The 19865-nt window shown below is 34.3% G+C and overlaps 1 long non-coding RNA gene across 1 annotated transcript; it reads left to right on the forward strand.

Annotated features, from left to right (window-relative positions):
* Positions 1-661: 661 nt before the first annotated feature.
* On the forward strand, positions 662-17554 carry LOC106149209. Its single transcript, XR_001235225.1, has 3 exons — positions 662-739; positions 12082-12290; positions 17372-17554. It is a non-coding gene; the product is annotated as an uncharacterized LOC106149209 (long non-coding RNA).
* The last annotated feature ends 2311 nt before the right edge of the window (positions 17555-19865 follow it).

The following is a 19865-nucleotide window of genomic DNA, read 5'->3' on the forward strand; positions in this document are numbered from 1 at the left end:
TGTATTGAAGGTATATATATGCATTCAGTCACATGTGAATATGTAGGTAGATATATGTATACTATATATAAGCATATATACAAATGTCTATGTAATATATCCATGTGGATATAAAGGTACAAATAGAGAAGATACTATGTGTGTTAGTACCCACGTCTATGTACATCTCCTACCACAGGTATAGACATCGATATAATCATGTAATCTTAACAGCATTTCCAAGGCTTTTGAAGGAGTATTTCTCTAATGTGAGCAATTCTTCCTCCTGGTGAACTTACTGGCTGTGTAGGTGTGCACATCACAGTGGTGGGGGAGGGATTACTCAAGCCAGCAAATCCATAAAACCTGCTTCAATTTGCAAGGTGGACCTCAAAACAAAAATGTGACTGGTTCCAAATGTTCGTCATGTTACAATTGAGAAACGCTGCCCTTCCTGTTTCTTTTCAAATACCAGCCACAGTGGAATGCCCTCCTGTGTGCCCTGGTTACCCATGGTTAGACAAATACAACAGTTCAAGAATGGTTGCAGACTGTATTCAGCCTATAGCAGAGAATCACTTATATCAACCCAGGTAACTTTTCACAGGTATTAGTCAGGGTGACATCACCCAGAAAGGATGGTTGTTGGTTGTCTAGCATCAGACACAAATCTCTTATGCAAGGAAAGAGGGCTAAAATGTTTTCTGTTGATCTACAACTGAAGGGGCCATTTCAAGGATCCATATTTATCACCAGGAAGGTACAGTTGTGCTACTCTCTGCTTCATGCATTATGCTACCTTAATTATGACTCCGTTTTTGACAATAAGGTGAAAGTTATTATGTGAGTTCAACTGGGAACATATTTGTTCCTCCTTCTAGTGAGCTTTTAACAATTACTTGATTGAAGAGCTGAGCTGTAGGTAGCTGTAATTTTGCAGACTCGTTATATTATTTCTGGCATACTTAAGTGTTGACTCATTTTGTACTGTCTGAAAGCTGAAAAGAAATCTTTGGGGAAAGGCTAAAAATATCCTTCAGCTTTCTTTCTATTGCTCCAATTTTATGTTTCTGATGTATGCTTAAAATCATATTCTGTGCACACAAAAAAATCTCAAAAATCTTTCACAAAAAAAAACCTTTTCTTCCTAGGTACTCTCAGATCTTGTGACATTAGATAGTATACAGGAGAAGCTTTCATACTCAGTCATTTATCAGATCTAATCTGAGTGTAAAGTGGGGTTTAATTTATAGGATGATGTGGTTTCTCACACCAGAAAATATAGTAACTCTTCTACTTCTGAGGTTAATGGCGTCTAGCTTAAAGTGTAAAGATAATTACAAAGAACGTGCTTCAGGTGATAAAGTCATTTTGACAATCCTAGATTATTGATAGATTTTTAACTATTTCTCATTCCACCAGAGGTGACTGTATGCTTCTTACTAAACAATTCAAAAGCCTGCTGTTGTTATTAAATTAATTTCCATTGTGAGCAATACCTTTAACCTACTGATACCCCAAGTACTTGAAAGCTCATGACTCATTCTAACACCTCTGAAATAAAAGCAAAGTCTAGGTTATTGTTTTTCTCTGTCCATGAAATATAAGAATGTCAAGAAATACAAATATTTATTGGCTCATTTGTCTTGTTTATTCACTTAACACTTTGTGACACTAAGTTATTTTAAAATTTCAGGCATATGTTATTTTGTTTTAGTTGATAGATTACCAGGATAAGGTCATAATCCACACAAAAGTGAATAGTTTAAACTTAACAAATTAAGGAGTATTAGTGGTAACCTAAAAAACACAGAGAAATGGGTTTAATGGCAAGTAACTTTTTGTGATAATTTTCTGTGTTTCTTCTAGAAATACCTACATATTTGCTGAATTATTATATATAATTTATATGATTAACACATACAGATTATATTTATATATAGTGTTTATAAATGTGTCTATAAACTAATGGACAAAAGAAAAAATATGCCCAAAATACTCATGACCATTTACCTTTAATGCTGAATTGATCAATTCCACAAACCTCTTTTTTTCAAATTGGAGTGCTGCACTACTTTGCATGTATTTAGTTTCAAAATTTTAAGTTTCTATAAAGTTACTATAATTCAAACAATGCCAAACATCCATATGGAAACTAAAAATTTAGTCACATATCCAGATGTTTTACTTTATTAAAGCACACCATTTTTACCTTAGGTTCTCATTTTGTCAAGAACACTGTATTAATCTCCAAGAATCTATTCTTAGAAACCAATTCTTCATGGAGGGCTAAGTTATAATCTAATAGGTCAGATATGTATTCTTTTGTCTCTTACATATAAACTGAATTGTAAACTATTCTGTGCCACCCATGATAAAGACAATCTCAATATTTAAAGATGAGGAATCTTAAACTTCTCTAGGCTTTAAGTCCTAATTTATAAAATGAAGGTAACTTTAAGAAGAATTATATAGGATGGTATCCACTTATGTTTGGCACTTTTATAAGGAGAGAAGGAGGACAAAAAGTAGAGAGGTTGGAAAAAGTTAAGTAGCATTTAAATGAAAATAAACAGAGCGAATACATCAATCTTATGGAACTATTACCAGGCACCTGTATGTGGCCATGGGAGCGCTTGTGCTCACGATAATAATACTAAGGCTTTGAGAATTGAAATAAGTTGCAAGTTTGCGATTTTGATTCCTGGTCAAAAATAAAACAAAAAGAGAGAATTAAAATAAGTTGTTAGATTCATTTTCCTTTTATAGGTAAAATATAATGTTCATTATAGTGTATATATATATATAATCATTACAACTTATAATCATTACTAACTTTCATTTTGACTTTCACATAAGGGAAAATTTGAATGAGATGGGAAAGTTGAAAATTAGGATAAAAAGGGTCCAATGGAGAGAACCTTAAGAATAGAAAGGGTAAACTATTAAGATTTATAAACAAAAAGAAAACTATGAGAAACAGTGTAAGAAGACAGTTACAGAAGATGATATACAATATAGAAAAAAATTTCATTTGACGGTAGTTAAAAAGTGTGATTGAATTTTCCAGTACATTAGCTCAGGATAGAGTTAGAATTAGAATATATAAATAAAGCACTTAGCATACTCATAAAGGTAAAATATTAACCAAATCCACTGTAGACATGCAATATTATAACCATTGTCATATACTTGCCCTGTATAAGACAAGGCACAGTTGGTAAGCAAAGGAAAATTTGTTACTATTTTTGAATATATATGATCAATAAAAACCACTGACTAGCTGACCAAGAAATCACCTTAAAATGTTTTTCATAAATGTGTTATAGTAGTAGTATTAATTGAAGAAATCAGAATGACAAGTGTTTGCATTTTTGAAGGCTTCAATCTGGGATTATAACTAACATCAATTTAGTAGCATGTTTTAGAAATGAACTACCATATCACAAGTCATGTAGGAGACATGAGTATGCATGTTTGAAAATATGTGTTCTAGACACAATGCTGTAAAAGTACAAGTTGAAACTCAGGATGGACACTACATTGAGGAAAGAGGGATGTCAAACTGAGAAACTGTTGTCAGAAACTGTAAATGCCCAATTTTATGTGAAAAGAAAGAAGGAAAAACAAAAAAAAAGAGCTGTCACAAAGCAATAAAGCCAGGTTAGAGCTGTGTCGCAAAAATCGGCTAAAGAAGTGGACGGTTGATCGTCAAATATTTCATGCCCATGAGGTACAGTGGTACCTGACAGTTACTGGACATGGCTCATATTTATCCTAACAGCAACAGAGGTAAGGACAGAAAGTAAAACTGTGGAGAAGGTAGGTGGGGAGAAAGTAGCAAGGAACAGACCGGGACTCCCCCAAATCTGCCTCAAATCATTGATTTATCTGAGAGAAACATTTCCCTGACCCAAAATAAAATGTGGAAAACAAATCTAAAGCTCCATAAAAAGAAATAAAAAGATTTTAAGAATGTTTATTTGCCACTCAAAGGGTGATAAATTTCTTTCCAAATAAAATTAGGGTAATGTAAAGTGAATTATTTTACTTTATTTTATTTTATTTTCAGAAATTTTAAATTAATGCTAAATTTTCTTTTATAAACATTATTGGTCAATAGGATTCAAAGTTATGTAGATTCACAAAAGGAAAATACTATGATTATAGATAATAGTAAGACAGTGTCTAGAAGGGGTAGTTTGTTACTTTTAAGTTTTCATAAAATAGAATATAATATTAGAGTAAATAATGGATATTCATTTGGAAAAGTTACTTAATATATGTGTTTAAGCAGGTGAAAAGGAGTGACATAGAGACAAAATATAGAAATATTACCCTTAGAAAAAACAGCACTTAGTCATTTGAAGCAGGAAACCAATGGAACTGATGCCACACCTTAGCAGATTTCTGGTATTTCTACAAGGAATTTTCTATTTTCTTGATATTCAGTCAGAAATATTACAACAGTGACTCTGCATATGTACCAGTGAAAGATGGATGCTCTGGTATGAGTGTATTACTGTTAGTAATATAGAATTATGTTAATTAAAGTACATTAAATGATCAAGCATTCACTCTCAGCAGCATATGTTGCTTTCTCCATTTAAACTGTTTTTAAATGTAGTGGTTTCTAGCTATGTTTGTATTGTTCAATCTTTCAAGCCACTAAGTGTCGTAAGTAGCCTGGCATATGGTAGGTGCTCAGTAAATATTGTGCTGAATTATTGAAAAAAAACCTGTAAATAGTTCAATGCAAGGCAACAAGTTTTGCATTTGTGCCCATCAATTTACTTACATGTTTGCAATATTCTTAATGACTTTTCAATCATCCTATTTTACCTTCCAAGCAAGAACACATGCTAAAGGGATTTTGCTATCTCAACCCCCCATTATTTATTTGCAGTTTAAATTATGTACTGAATATAAGACTTTTTCTGCTTGGTGTGAAAAAGTTATCCCCCTTTATGTGGCTAGGATGCACTAGCTAGAATTTATGTGTTTCACAACAAATAGTTTGTCCCTTTCTCTGATTAAATGAGCCAATAAAAATATTATTGTCATCACTCTTCTTAAGTTGCAGTTGAAATGTAAATCATGCTGTCTCTTTTTCCTGGAATGGCCATACCATTTTCTAAATAAATACCTCTCTTCAGGTGGGAATAGTAGAAAGTCAGACATAGTAGAAGACAGACATTCTGAGTCTACACTGTGAAACCAAAGATGGAAGTTAAACAGCAGTCAATCTATTCAGAACAACCCCTTACCTAGACTACAGTTACTCAAAACATTAAAAAAGAATTCATTGTTGCAGTTTTTCTGTAGTCATTTTTTCATTTGACAGCTTAAATACAACACACATTCAACTTTTAGATTTTGCCTAATTTTATCTAATTTCAGTTTTAAAAGGTGCACTATTCAGATAAAAATATTTTCTATATTTTTTAGTCACAACATCTGCATAAATTAGATTTCTGTACACCTAAAACTCATACTCATGTCCGTATAGATGAAGTGAAATGCAGAATTGAATAACTGCTGTATTTGTATTTATAAAATTCTCAACTCTACTCAGTCTTTTTCCTCATAAACCATATCTAAATATCTCACAGCCAAGATAAAAGTCTAAATTCTCCACTTCACATCACTGTCTGAATAGATATGTCTCATACATGTGTACTAATTGTAAAGATCCAGAATTTAATTAAAAGGCACAGTAAAATTTAAATTAAGTTATACTTTCAGATTACATATTCCTGGGAACCTTACAGCCCTGAGATCAGGCTTTTAGCTGTTTCATAGACACACTTTATTAAAAAGGCATTAAAGTGAGATTAATTTAAGTTTAAATTGTCTCTTATAAAACTCTTCTAGCTAGCCTGAAGCAAAATTACATCTTATTCAAAATTAGAGTAAAAGATTTTAGCCCTTTCAAATCTTTTAACTGGCACTAAACCTAATTTCATTTTTAATTTCCACGATCCACAGAGAAATTGATCATACTGTGTAGACGATGTGCTAGTCTAAATTATTAAAGAAGACTGCAAGCGTATGACTATGTGTAAAGATATATGTTAGCCAGATCAATATCCTGGTGATGGTTAGAAAAGGAAGAACGTTTCCCAGTTACGAAAGATGGACTTGGGGTGGTCTCTGACTCCTCTGCTTCCACATTCCGCAGCCAGTATCAGAACAATGGACTGGTCTTTTCTTCAAATTTGTATCTAGAAACAACGGGTATCGCCCTTACACACTCAGAACCAGACTATACTGTCATTCTCTGATTGTCAGAGACTCCAACTGCACTGTCATTTCCTTCCCTTATCTACTCCCAGTGCTACCCTAGGGCAATGCTTCAGAAGAATAACCAGGGATTGGCGCTCCTCTGCTCAAAGCTCTCCCATAGCTTTTAACTTATTAGAGAAAACAAAAGCCATAAAACAAAACAATTCTTAAGTTTACCAAGAAAGTCCTCTAACATCTTACGCAGGTTGACTCCTTGACTTCAATCTGTTCCTCTTATCACTGACTTTCAGCCCTAAACGTGAACCTCAGGACCTTTTCCTCAGCCACTTATTGTATGTGATTGTGCCTCTACGATAGCTACAGCTCTTTAAATTCATTCTCTACACTCCCTGGTTCACAGGCACTCCTTAACTCCTGAGAATCCTCAGTGAGTAACTCAGCAAATTAGAATTTATTTTCAGCCTGTATATAAAATAGACCAACTTAAAAAAAAAAAAAAGATTAAATAAATAAATAAAGTCTTCCCAGCATGTGAATTCTTGGTTTATGGTGTAAGTTTAATTAGAATTGGATTAGAGTCAAAATCAAGGGTGGTCATACATCTTCTAATTAATTTAAGGATTTAGCATTTGAACTCCTCTGCAAGTTCAGGTCAATTTTACTTTCTTGCTCTCTTAATTCTTGCTAGAAAAGAAAAGCAGTGAGTAAATGTTCATTCTAGACGGCATTTGCAAAGCTGCAAAATCTCTGTGGCTAACGATAAGTTTACCTGGTCTCAAAAAACAGAACTTCCTCTATTAACTCCTAAAAACATGGCTAATCATTGATAATTTAATACACGCTAGCCTTGTATTATCTTACATAAAACAAATTTTTGAAAATGAAGAAAAACTTATGTTCTCCTTTATAAACCTCTAATACATGACATTATCATGAGCCCCTTTATTTCAGAGATATAATTATCCATAAACAATAATCATTATAAATAAAGAACTATTATGAGTTGCATTATCAGATGCTCACAAGGCTATTTACAATTTACTCTCAAATGGCTTTTTGAGGATTTTTGTTAATTGTTTTGTGTATTACACTAGAAAAAGAAAAAGTCTCACAATACTATTATATGACTTTATAAGCCATGATGTTCAAGTTGTTGGAGCAAATGATGAATTGTATGAACAGAAAAATCCTAGAATACATCTGTTTTCTCATACTTGTTTATCATCCTCAATGTTGATGTCTATAAACTATATATTGGTTTTAAATACTGAAGTAACAAAATGATCTCCACAAGGAAACATACATAACTTTAACTTCTTACTCCAAGGATAACTTTTATGTATTTTAATTAGCTACCTATGATTTTTTGCTAGCTCTAAATGAAGAATAACTTCTTCAAAGTACTTCTGCTGATAATTTATACAGAAAAATTTGTCAGCCCCATGAAATGTTGCAGTGACATTTAATTAAAAACATAGAATAAATAAAATTATCAAAACCTCAAAAGCTTCACTTTGCAAAAGAGAGAACAAAAATACTCTATTTTTTGCTTAAGTATGAAGAACATATTTAAATATTCTCAATCAGTTGACCTTTTGTTTCATAGCAGGATATTTGTCCTTGTTAAGCTCTGGTGCCAAATATTATTGCATTTTAAAGCCCTCTCAGGTCTAAAAATATTCAGAATTTCTACTTCATAAAAATGTAAATTTGCACGAAGTGATTTACACCCTTAGAACACAACGAGCATGAAACTAGATTCTCCCCATTACATTACGATTTGTGAATGTCAGTTCAGAAGTGAATATTTTGATTAATATTTTTATAGGAATATAATGAAAGTTCAATATAAAGTTCAATGCAAACAGAAATGAACACTATGATATATTTTAATTAAGAATTGGTAGCATAACCTTTGATATGTTTGCCCTTGAAAAGCTAATTACAAGAATTAGAAACACTTTCTTTTTATTTTCATATTATTTTCCACGTCTTAAAATGTGTGCAGTTTACATGTGAGGTGCATATTTTGTTCATGGCATATACTAAAAGGAATTTTAATGTCAGGCTAAAATAATTGAAGGCCACAGAAGGGTAGATACACTTCTTCTTTTGACATTCAATTATCAAAGATGATAGATAATTATAGAGATTTTTTATTCCTTAAATCATCAGAAAATTATGTAATAATTAAATTCACAGATTTTATGATATGATGTCTAAATATATCACAGTTAAAGATCTGTGTAAGCTCGGCACTGCCAAGGTGCAAAATGCCACCACATCCTTTGTGAAGGATTGCATCTGATTTCATTCTTGAATTCTATCTTTGGTCAACAACCTCATCTTTCCTTTTGTGTCAGCTTGAGTAAAAATTTTCCATAACTTCTGAAGGGTGTGTCTATATTTTCCCATCTTTGCTCCTTATAAACTGTTACAGCACATATACTTTTAACCTCTGTTCTAACCCAAGCTTGGTATTATAAATTTGCCTATAGTTACTTTCAACATAATTCTTCATTTCAACATAATTCTTCATGGTACTTAGGATAATTTTTCATTTCAAAGCCTTATACTGATTTTGCAACAACACTCTGGCATAAATTTTGATGGTTCAAATTTTATATACTCTTTTCATTTTAAATACATGACTCCTATTTTATCTTCAGGGTCTTACGTTTTTGGAGTGTTCACCCCAATGAGAAAGAAGTAACGTTCACATTTATTCGAAATTAAAGATTGCTGTTCTCTGAAGGCTACAACTGAGTCATGTCGTCACTAAGAGCACACAAAGTCAAACATGGCGATCTATTTTTCAGTCAGTTATTCAGTGTCATTACTCCATATCTCAAGGTACAGCAAATGAACTCATGCAAGGTGCCAGTAAATGGAAATCAAGGGTAGTATTATTTTATTTTAACATGAGACGCTCTAGGTACAAACGTCTTGATCAATGGATCTCAAACAGTGAAATTCCAGATGCAGTGAGAAGTTAAGGAAAAGACAGTTTGAGGTTGGGATGGGGAGTTTCCAAATAATTCTCATATCTCATGTCAGCGTTTGCCTCCTGTTTAACATCTGCTCAGCCCTACATTTATGGAGGATTTTATGGTTACCAGTTAGGTAAATCGATCCCCTTTTCCCTCTCAAGAGACTTTTCACTTTTATAATAACACTGCTCCTCTTCTCTAGCATGATTTTCAATGCTCACACACAATTAAGTTAAATATTAATTTTATTTTCTTCTGTGTGACAATAAAAAGGATAAAACTGTACATGTATTTAGCCACACCTTGCAGCTGTGAGTGGAAGTTTGTGTGCTAGCGCAGACAGCTGTATGGAAAGTTCATCTCACTCATCAGTGTGTAGGGAAGTAATTAATTATAAGAATCAGATTGTCCCCTCATTTCGCAAGTAATGTTGATGCTACCAATCCAGGGATCATGCTTGAGAGATGACTGAATTCAGATCTAGTTTCTTTAAGCTTCTCTTTATTGTGTCAACAATCAGCTGAACTATTTTTTAAATTAGTTTTTTGCTCTTGGACCTACAGAACTTTAAAGCGGCAAATAATATAGACTTTTGAATCCTTTACAAACTAATGATAATTGAGTTTTCTCAGATTTCACTGCTATTCTATAAATCTGATTTTCTTTTTCCAATTTATTATAAGAAAATTGTTCTCTGTAATTCCTCTATAAAATTTACATTAGCATGTTCACTATATATTTGGATCTTTTGTTCTTCCATTTGGTTCTTACAGAAAAAAAAAATTTTTTTCCCTATGTATATGTTAAATTCTCTGAGAAGATTCTCTCTCATGTTCTTCCATTTAGTTACTCAACATTTACTCAGCACTTATGAAAAGGAGATAAAAACATCACAAATGATATTGCTGGCATCAAAGAATTTACATTCTAGTTAAAGAAAAATAAATAAATTAAACTGTAAATATGTTAGGTAGTGATTTCTTGGTAAGGAAAATAAATCAGGAAAAATTGAAGATTCTTGACATACTTATAATTACACATTATTTATTTTCTAAAGAAATTCTCCTCTTTGAATTACTTGGTACCATAATTATCCAGTTGATCATCTTTGACTCACCTCTCCTTTCTCTCAAAACTTCCTCATATCCTAGACATCTCTTCTCATCCTGAACGTTTCATTATGCATACTGAGTCAGTCAGGATATAATCTTTAGATCAGATTCACAGAATCTGTTCTTTCTATTATTACACTGCAAACACTTTAGGTCAGTGTTTTCGTTAACCTTTTCCCATGAAAACTTTAATAAATAACCTTCATACCACAAATTCCTACAACACATATTTAACCAAAAGTAGTAGCTTAGGATGGCCAGTATAAAATAGTTTATATCACCAGCATAAAAACCTACTGAGGTATTTTTATTATTTTCTTTTAGAAATAAGGAGACTAAAATACATCACTACGTCATAGAGCTTTGGCCACCTGAGTCTAAAATCTTGGCTTTTACCGATGGTATGTTAACATCTGTCAATAAAAGAGGGCGACATAAAGAGCTAGGACAACAAAGAAGAACACACATAAACTCTTGCTGGAGGACTTTGGAAAAGCTTATCAAAGAGGGTTCCCATGCTGTGTCTTGAGTAAGCAGGTAGTTTGAATGAGCTTAGGTTAACAGTTCTTTAACAAAGACTTAACTTTCCTATGTATGTTCTTTTGTACTGTACTTCTGTAATATGACTTCCACAGAGTGTGTGTTAATTTATCAGTTGATTATTAATTGATTTTCATCATCAAAACAGGAAAAACCGTGAGGTGCTACAGCAAAGAGTATGACTTAGGGTCATAATGAAAGCTAAAACAGATGTAGAACAACAGGGATAACAAGGATGAACAGATTTCATCTACTCTCCAGAATCTGCCATAAATCTCCACTGTCTACAACCTACACTCCCACACAGATTAAAAAGTTGAACCCATCTCTTACAGGAGACAGTTAAAGGAGACATGGACTAGATAGAATAGTTATTTGACCCATAAAACATATTAAAGAATAAAGATCAACATTTCAAAACCCTATAAAAAGGCCACTGCACTTAATTTTTTTCCTATTTCTTAGAAACTATGATGACACAGCCACCTTCAACAGCAACAGCTGTGCAAACTTTGATAGAGTTTAGTTAACATTTCAACTTCGAATTTAAACATAAAGAATACATCTTTTAAGATAGTTTTGTGTCTGTGCTCCAATCAAGTTGCATCATTTTTCTTGCTCAGCTTCTATACAGAACCATATTGAGACTGCTAGAAATGAAAGCCACATGACACCTTCCCTGTGTTCATTGATCTTTCCTGCAGTCAGGACAGCCAAGTCAGCTCCATGAATTTATGTGCTAAGTAACACAGTGGGGATTTTCCAAAATCATAATGCCTTATGAACTTACACCTTATACTTATACCAACATAAACACATACAATCTTTTTATAACAACAAATTCCTAGTGAACAAGTTGAATAAATAAATCATATTCAACTAGTAAATAAACATTTATTTACTAATAAAAACTTTTATTTCCTAATAAACTCAATTTAAATTATTTTCCCTTGTTGTAAAGTTACATTGCATTTCTGTTATAGCCAAATAAATATAGTCCATCAGGCAATAAATATCTTATCTTGGTAAAAATGGGAGAGTGCAATGCTCTGAAACCTATAGTCCCAACTAATTATTATCTTAAATGATAGTGCTACTTGGAATACTAAAATATGTAGCCTGACCGATTATAACAACAACAATAACAATATATATTCTGCCAAAAGAGTATGCATGTACTTTTGGAAAAAAAATAGCATGATTTTTTTCAACAGATGGTGTTACTCTCATATGAGGGACCCTAGAAGATGTTATGTGTTGCAGAAAACCCTCTGCACAGCCAGCCCTTGGAGAAAAAATGGAGAATGTATGTGTGGCAATCTCAACCACCAAGATTACCCAACCAGCAGGTCACAGTACTAATAAACGGCATGAAGCTAATGGTTACCTCTCTGAGCTCCTCTTCTAACTGTAGAAGCCAAAGGTAACTTGCATTAATATCATGATGTCCCAATAAATTTAGTATTAAAGTATTCATGCAAATTTTTCTTTACTTGATGTATATATTTTTGGCTTGCTCTCTGACTCTGTCTGTCTCTGTCTTTCATTCTCTCTCTCTCTCTCTCTCTCTCTCTATATATATATATATATATATATATATAATTGTATGCTTAATTTTTTTTTCTTTTTTGGTTTTAAATATATAGCGTGTAGAACTGTGGGTCCAGGGATGAGTTATTTTTCACATTTTCTCTTAGCACATCTTGTCTTTCTCATAAGAAGAATCGCCTTTCTCCTATGACAGGGAAAGAGAATCATGAGCATTGAGCCAGAATTTCTCACGTTGACAGCAAGTACGACTTTTATGGGTGTTACAAGTACATGATCTATTCGCTTGTGGCAGCTAGAAAAGATTTTGTAGTTCAGGCCAGATTGCAAAAGGTCACCCTTACCAGATGAAGCCGTGGAGGGGAGTTTGCACGCGCCTTATGCGCACAGTATGTGGAGCATATATCTGACCACGTGAATGCAGTTTCCCATAGAGAGAGTGGTCGGGATGCCATAGTCATCCACTGTCGATGCACAAATGAGAATGTTAGAGTCCGAGCGACCCAACCAGCTACCCAGTGAAATGCTTTCACATTTTAAAGGAAGAAATTCAGATTTATTGAGGTAGCTCACTTTCTAAGTATTGTAATGAGACAGGCCAATGTTAATTTACTTTTATAAAGCCCTGTCATGTGCCAATCCTTATTCTAACACACACTCACTTATATTTTTCTTATTTGCAGTATTCCATTACTGTCATTCATTAGATTAAAAAATGCAGAAGTAATCAGGCTAGGCAATGTGTCTATGGCTATATATTTTGAAAGTGGGAGCCAGGAAAAAACTTAAAGTGCACATGTTAAGACATATGTAATGCGACCCTAAGAACTTTAAAATAGATACCAAGTGTGACAGCATTTCTTTTAATCAAAATTTGTACTTTTTCTCATTGACTGAGTGTAGCTCTCTATTTTAGGAATCTGGGTTAGATTATGTAAAAGGTACCTGTGTCAGTGTTTTGATTTTTTTATTCTTCTCTTCAATATCGAGTGTATTGTGTTTTCCCTTCTGATAAAATATAACATGGAAACTAACAGATGACAAATTTATATCCAACTATAAAATTCATTTCATCCCTCATTCATTCATTACAATTACTTAGTAAGGCCCTAGCACCTCATGAGAATCAGTCTTTGTCCACTCACCAGCACATGATTACTCTCGTTATAAAAGACCTGGAGAGAGGTACTTTGGTAGACTTACAAAATTAACATAAAACTTCTTTTTTCAGTTTAAAGTCATTCGAGCTTAGCAAATACCATATATAATATACAAGATAGTTAAGCTAAATATACTACTAATTTCTATTAGTTCATTGACAGGAACAGTTAGTGCTTATATTGTTTGATCAATCTTAGCATGTCTAGGTCTGGTAATCTGAGCAACTACTTTGAAGATGATAACATGCAGTGTAATAACCACTGTTAATTTCCTATCACCTTGTTTTGAGATTCCATATCATTTTTATTGTTCTCTTTTAAATTTTCTTTGACATGAAAGAGGCAATTGGAATGCACACATATTCCAGAATCCAGTGGGCTCTTCTTTTGCCATCAATCGTTCCACTGTCTTCGACTTTTACAAACTGTTCTGTACCCTGTTCCTAGGTTTGCCTTTCTCTTGAAAGTCAAATGTGGTGGTTACACTTAATTGTGCTAACTTCATGAGCCTGGAAGTCACATGGAGGATTAGTACAGCTCACTTCCTTGTGTGTCTGGGCGGGTGATGGAGGCCTGGCCTTGGATACCAGTGTAGTCCCTGGTCTCCTTTCCGGCCCTCGCTCTACTTCCGATTCACCATGAACGAAGCCTCTTTGTGCCACCGATCATTTCTTTCATGATGATTCTGCTTTAGAGCCAGATAGCTATGGGCTGAATGCCCTGAAACCAGGAGTGAAATTAAACCTCTTCTCCTTTAAGTCTTAGGTACTCTGCATTTGCTAAAATTGACTAATATATTACATAAGTGGAGTTAGCATATAGCATTTTTATTCTGGAATACTTCACATACATTTATGTGCTTATGGTTTCCTGTATGGAAAGTTCTTTCGTTTTTTGTTTTTTTTTTTTTTTTTTTTTTAGTTTTTTTCCGGTACTGGGAACCAAACTCACAACCTTGCGCTTGCCAGGCAGGCGCTTTGCCACTGAGCTAAATCCCCAGCCCCGGAAAGTTCTTTCTAAAGCTGAGTTGTACTGTACTGTTGTGGTGTCCTCTGTCACCAGTTCAAGGGTATTTGGGTTCTTTCCCATGACTGGTTGTTATGAATAAAGTTATTATTAATATTCATGCACAGATACTATGTTTGCACAAGTTTAATTCCTCTTATGTAATTGCCTGTGCATGGATTTCAGAGTTCTACGGAAACTATAATTTCAACCTTATAAAAAGTGCCAAATAATTTGCCAAAGTAATTTTAGCAATTTTTACTCCTATTTGTAATAGCAGTTGCAATTTTCAGTTTTTCACAATTGCTTGATATTAACAGGTTTACCTCAGTCATTTCAGTAGGAGTGTACAAGGACCTCCTTATGGTTTCTGATTTTCCCTTCTCTAAGGACTTGAAAATCATAATATTGAGCATATTTTCCGATGCTTATTTTACTCTTCTATCTTCTACAGTGAAATATTCCAGTCTTTTGCTGAATTTTTAAAATGTCTTGAATGTTCTATTTTTAAACTGCCTTATTGATCATGATAATACCTAAATTCATAAATGACTCTCTTTCTATCCTTGCACTTGACTAATCATCAAACACCTGAGGAACCTACTAAACTCAGATTTTTCAGGTCCTACTCCAAAGTTACTGAGTCAGAGCACTTACTGGGTGAGACTCAGAAATTTAAGATATCTCCCCATGGGGGAAAAGCAAATTAAGATTACAGTGATCTATAACAATCTGCAGGAATGGATAAAATAATAATTTAAAACAAGAGTTATGATATTAATTCCTGGTGAGGAATTAATAGAAGTTGAATGGCATGAATAAATATAAATATGTCTTGGTGATTTTATTTATTCCACAACTTATCCATGACTTCTATTTTATCCAGAATCTAAAAGCATTTATACATAGAATGATAGAGAGTTAAAAGTAATAATACATTCACTCAAAAATTATGTTTATATAATAGCCAAACTTGGGTCTAGAGGGTGTGGTACACTCCCAAGTGAGAAACCATTTGCTAAAAAACACAAGAATGACAACTTTCTCTTACCATAGCTGTTCACAAACTATTCTAGAATTAGAAAGCCTGTAACATCTTCTTCAATGCTCCCCTACAGTATTCTTTTCATCAAATTCTCCCCCAAATTTCTGTAACCCTGAAATCTTGTTGGTTTCCAGAGATTGTCTCATTTTTTTTTCACCTGTTCTCAAGACGACTTGGTGCAATTTTCATTGTGACAGGAAGATTAAAGTTGCCGAATACATTAGAGATTGAAATAAAGACCTGCTCTTTACTCAAACTGACTAAACACTGACCTTTTTAACTTCTTTCTTTCATCTCTATTTTTCACACTCTCTCGCTAGCTTTGAAAAATACTCATAATGTGCCCTCTATAGAAAAAATATACATGTTTGATTTGTGTGTCAGCTTAATATTGGAATTTTAATTCATTCATCCAGTGAACACATATTACTGCCTGGGCATGTTCCTTAGATGGTAAGCTTCCAGAGGGTCATGGTCCTTCCACGAATGCAGCTACATAGGATAGCACCATAAGATGCAATTCTGCTTCTCATCAAAACCATGGAGACGGCTGCTATAGGGTGCATCATTAAAAATTGGTCAATATTTACTTCATGTGTTCATTAAGGCAAGAGATGTACATTGAATAACCATTGCTAAACATATTGATGGCTATAATTTAAATAAATTTATGGAACAGACTATTGAAAAGCTATTTAGCAATGATTTTTACCTTTGCTCATTATATAAAACTTTAAATGATAGATGGCTCTAGAATAGTTTGACGATTAAGTTGACAGTGAGAGAATGATGAAAATGAGATCACTGATATCTGAGGGCTAAGAAATTATGAAGGCGTAATTTGGAAAGAAGCAGGAGCTTTACCACTGCATCAGTAAAAGGAATTTAAATCACATATTACTTAATTCATTGCTCAGAATATAGATTAAAGCCAGGGGACCAACTGATAAAGGCAAAAGCTAGATTTCTTTTGAGATGGAATTGGGTGCAAGGGTAGTGTAAGAAAGTTGTTCTGGTAAGATTATTATTAGAGATGATATGCCTGGGGCTCATGACCTAGAAAGAAATCACTCTTGATGGGAGGGAAGCCCTTAGTGATGTCAGTTATCTTGAAATAGGGTTGGTTGCTCTAAATGCTTAGTACCAAGCAGCATCATTTAAGTACTTGAGCTTTTGCAAGTCACTATTTATTAGGCATTTGAAACCCAAATGTTCCAGAGTCCTGCTCAAAACTATTTTTATCTCAGCTGATGGTGCAATTTTGTCCTCACAGACCTGTCAAAGGCAATTTTTAAAAAAATTGCAGCACAATCTAAAGCATTTCATGTTATTTCTTATATCATCACACATTTTTTACTGTGCATCATATACTTTAAATGTTCGTCATACATGTGCTTTTTTCAAGTCTTCACATCAATCATCATCTTTTTTTCCATTTGTGTTAACTTTATTCATTTTACGATATGGCTTTCTTCCTCTGAGTATGTGTAATGGGATAAATGTGCACATGGTAGATAGACAGACAGAAGTAAACCATCAATTCACTGAAATAGTTTGGATTCTCGTGTTATTGCTGAACTAAATATGTCTGGTAAAAGCAGATACATTTGGAGAAGAGCTGATTTTGCTCACACATTAATAGGATTTACTTAATGTACTGACTTCATATGGGAAAATTACATATTGTCAACTTCTATTCCCACTTTCTGCAGTTGATTTTCCATACTTCCTGCTTTCATGTTTCAGAACCTGTTGGGTCGAACTGTCCCCCTCGCTCACCCCTTTGTGACCTGGTGAAATGAAACATGATTCACTCTTGGCCCTTACAGATTTGAAGTGAGATTTTCAGTTCAACTCTTGAGTACAGTTACCAACATTGAGCAGACTTGTTCTTCAAACTCTGCTATTCACATATCAATGGAAAGTTCAAGCTTGCAGCTGTTCGACAACCAAGGTATCACTCTGCGGTATTCTCTTGGTTCAACAACTAAGATATCACTGTATGACACAGTCTTCTATTCTCTTTTCAAATAAACTATTAACACTATAACACCCAGTTTCTATACTTCAGCTGCATTACTCTCCATATTCCCTTTTATTCTAGCTACAGTTGTCTTCCAATCATTTCATTTCTATATTGTAAGAATGTACAGTAGTCCTCCTTTATCTGTAGAAGAAGCGTTTCTAGGCACCTGGTTCCTGCCGGAAGCCACAATGTACTAAAGCCCATGTATAGAGAGAAACATATTATTATGGCTTCAGGTAATGAGCCCCAGGGCATTTTGTTTGAAAAGGGCCACATAGGAAATTGATTCCCTGGGATTAAGTATTTAGTGCTCAGTTGCCCAGGCACTAGGAGGTCTCTGGAACCAAGAGCAAGACACGAAAGAACTCGCTACTGCTCTTGTTGGTGGCAGACCTTGGCACCATCCATGTGGCACTGGTTTTATTCTCACGCCGAGTGAAAAAGTCATTGGGTCATGGGGGATTCCACTCAGGTTTCAGAAGAAGGTTCTGGGGGTGAGGCAGTGTGCCTGTGATGGGGCAGTGCATGAAACTTTGAGAGTGAAGTCAAAAGAGACATCAATACTCCAGAAAGCTGGAGAAACCAGGAACAAAGACTGTCTGAGAAAAGTCACAAGCAGTAAACAATGCCAGACCAACAAAAAAGCCATGAAAGCCGAACTACTGGGAAAGCCATAGGGGTGGGGCAGCCAAAACCAGCTGAAGCTCACATCTTGCCAGAGATTGTCCTGGGTGCTAGATGTGGACCTGCAAGATTTAATGCATGCTCCGTTGGGTATTTCTCTAATTATTGTTGTCACTCTATTCTATAGCAGGGTAGTATCAAGTCTAAAATATGAGATGTACTTGTATATTTTTAAGACTATCATTGCTGGAAGACGTTGCAAAGAACAACATTTTATCTAAAGTCTTATCCTAAATTAAATCCTGTTATACCTTGGCTACATTGAATATTTGTTCATAAAAATAAATTGATACTGCTGCTTTCATGGGTCAGATATGGAACTTGCAAGCTTTCACAGGAACAATTATCCATATTCAACTATCTCAGTGAAGTCCTTGATATACTTATCTTAATCATTCAAATTAAAAGTATATTGAATTCCCTATTTAGTTATGTGTTCATAATAAAAAGCAAAGATAAATTTCCTATGGCATTATTATTTCTCTATTGTATATTCTGCAGTGTGCTTGGTCACCATGCAGCTCAAATGTTTAAAGAAAATACAAGGACATATTCACACACACAGATCAGGTTTGCTAACTGGGCACTGATATTGGATCACCAGGAGTAAGATACATAGCTATGACACGATTTTTTAAAAAAGGCTCAATTTTACTGAAGGGCGTAGGGCTTTTTCCTTTTCTCTTTATTCATATTCATAAGTACCTAAAGGAAAGGAATGTTCAAAACAAGCAAAGAGCACAGGACTATTTTGAAATATGAATTCTTGAAATAATTCTTGAAAAGCACACCAAGGAGTTTATTTTCATTCACCTCTATCCTGCTCTGTCTTTCAGAAATCCTGGCTTTCTCAGCCCGTCCAGCTTTGTGGCTTTGACCACTGTGGCATCCTCAAGGGAATGCTGGGAAATGAGTTACAAAGACTCAACACCATGTGCACTCTGCTGTTTATAAGTCTAGTTTAGAACTAAGTGAGGACAGAGGCACAGCTGCAGACACACAGCAGGTAGAGAATCACTTAAGAGATAATGAAAAGGACCAGAACAATAAGTTTAAAGGAGAGAAAAAATTGGAAACCTGAGGTGAAACCCTGGAGTGACAATAAACCCTGCAAGACTAAAAGAAGCAGAATACTTAAATTCCCCTTTGAAATTCCAACTTGGAAAAACAAGCTCCTAAAGCAATTACAAGTGAAAGGTAGAAATGTCCGGTACACTGGAAACGGCCCTGCACTGTCCTGCAGACATCTCACTTTGGTTGCACTCAGCCAAAGTAGGTGTGAAATTAAATAAGGACATTGCTTAACCTCTTTTGGTTTCATGCTCCAAATGCAAATTCTGGAATAGAAGATTCAGTGATATATTTTTTACAGGTCTAAAGAATCACAAAATATAATCATAAATATTTTTAGGAGCTACACAAAGAAGATCCAAAGACCCATTAGAGAATAGCTGAAACCTTGTAGCAGAAACTTTGCGACCACGTAGATACCATGCACAGGATGTCTGAGAATTAGCGTGAGCCCTTGGA

This window comes from Chinchilla lanigera, unplaced genomic scaffold, assembly GCF_000276665.1.
Source record: "Chinchilla lanigera isolate Chin_1 unplaced genomic scaffold, ChiLan1.0 scaffold00039, whole genome shotgun sequence".
Classification (NCBI taxonomy): Eukaryota; Metazoa; Chordata; class Mammalia; order Rodentia; family Chinchillidae; genus Chinchilla; species Chinchilla lanigera.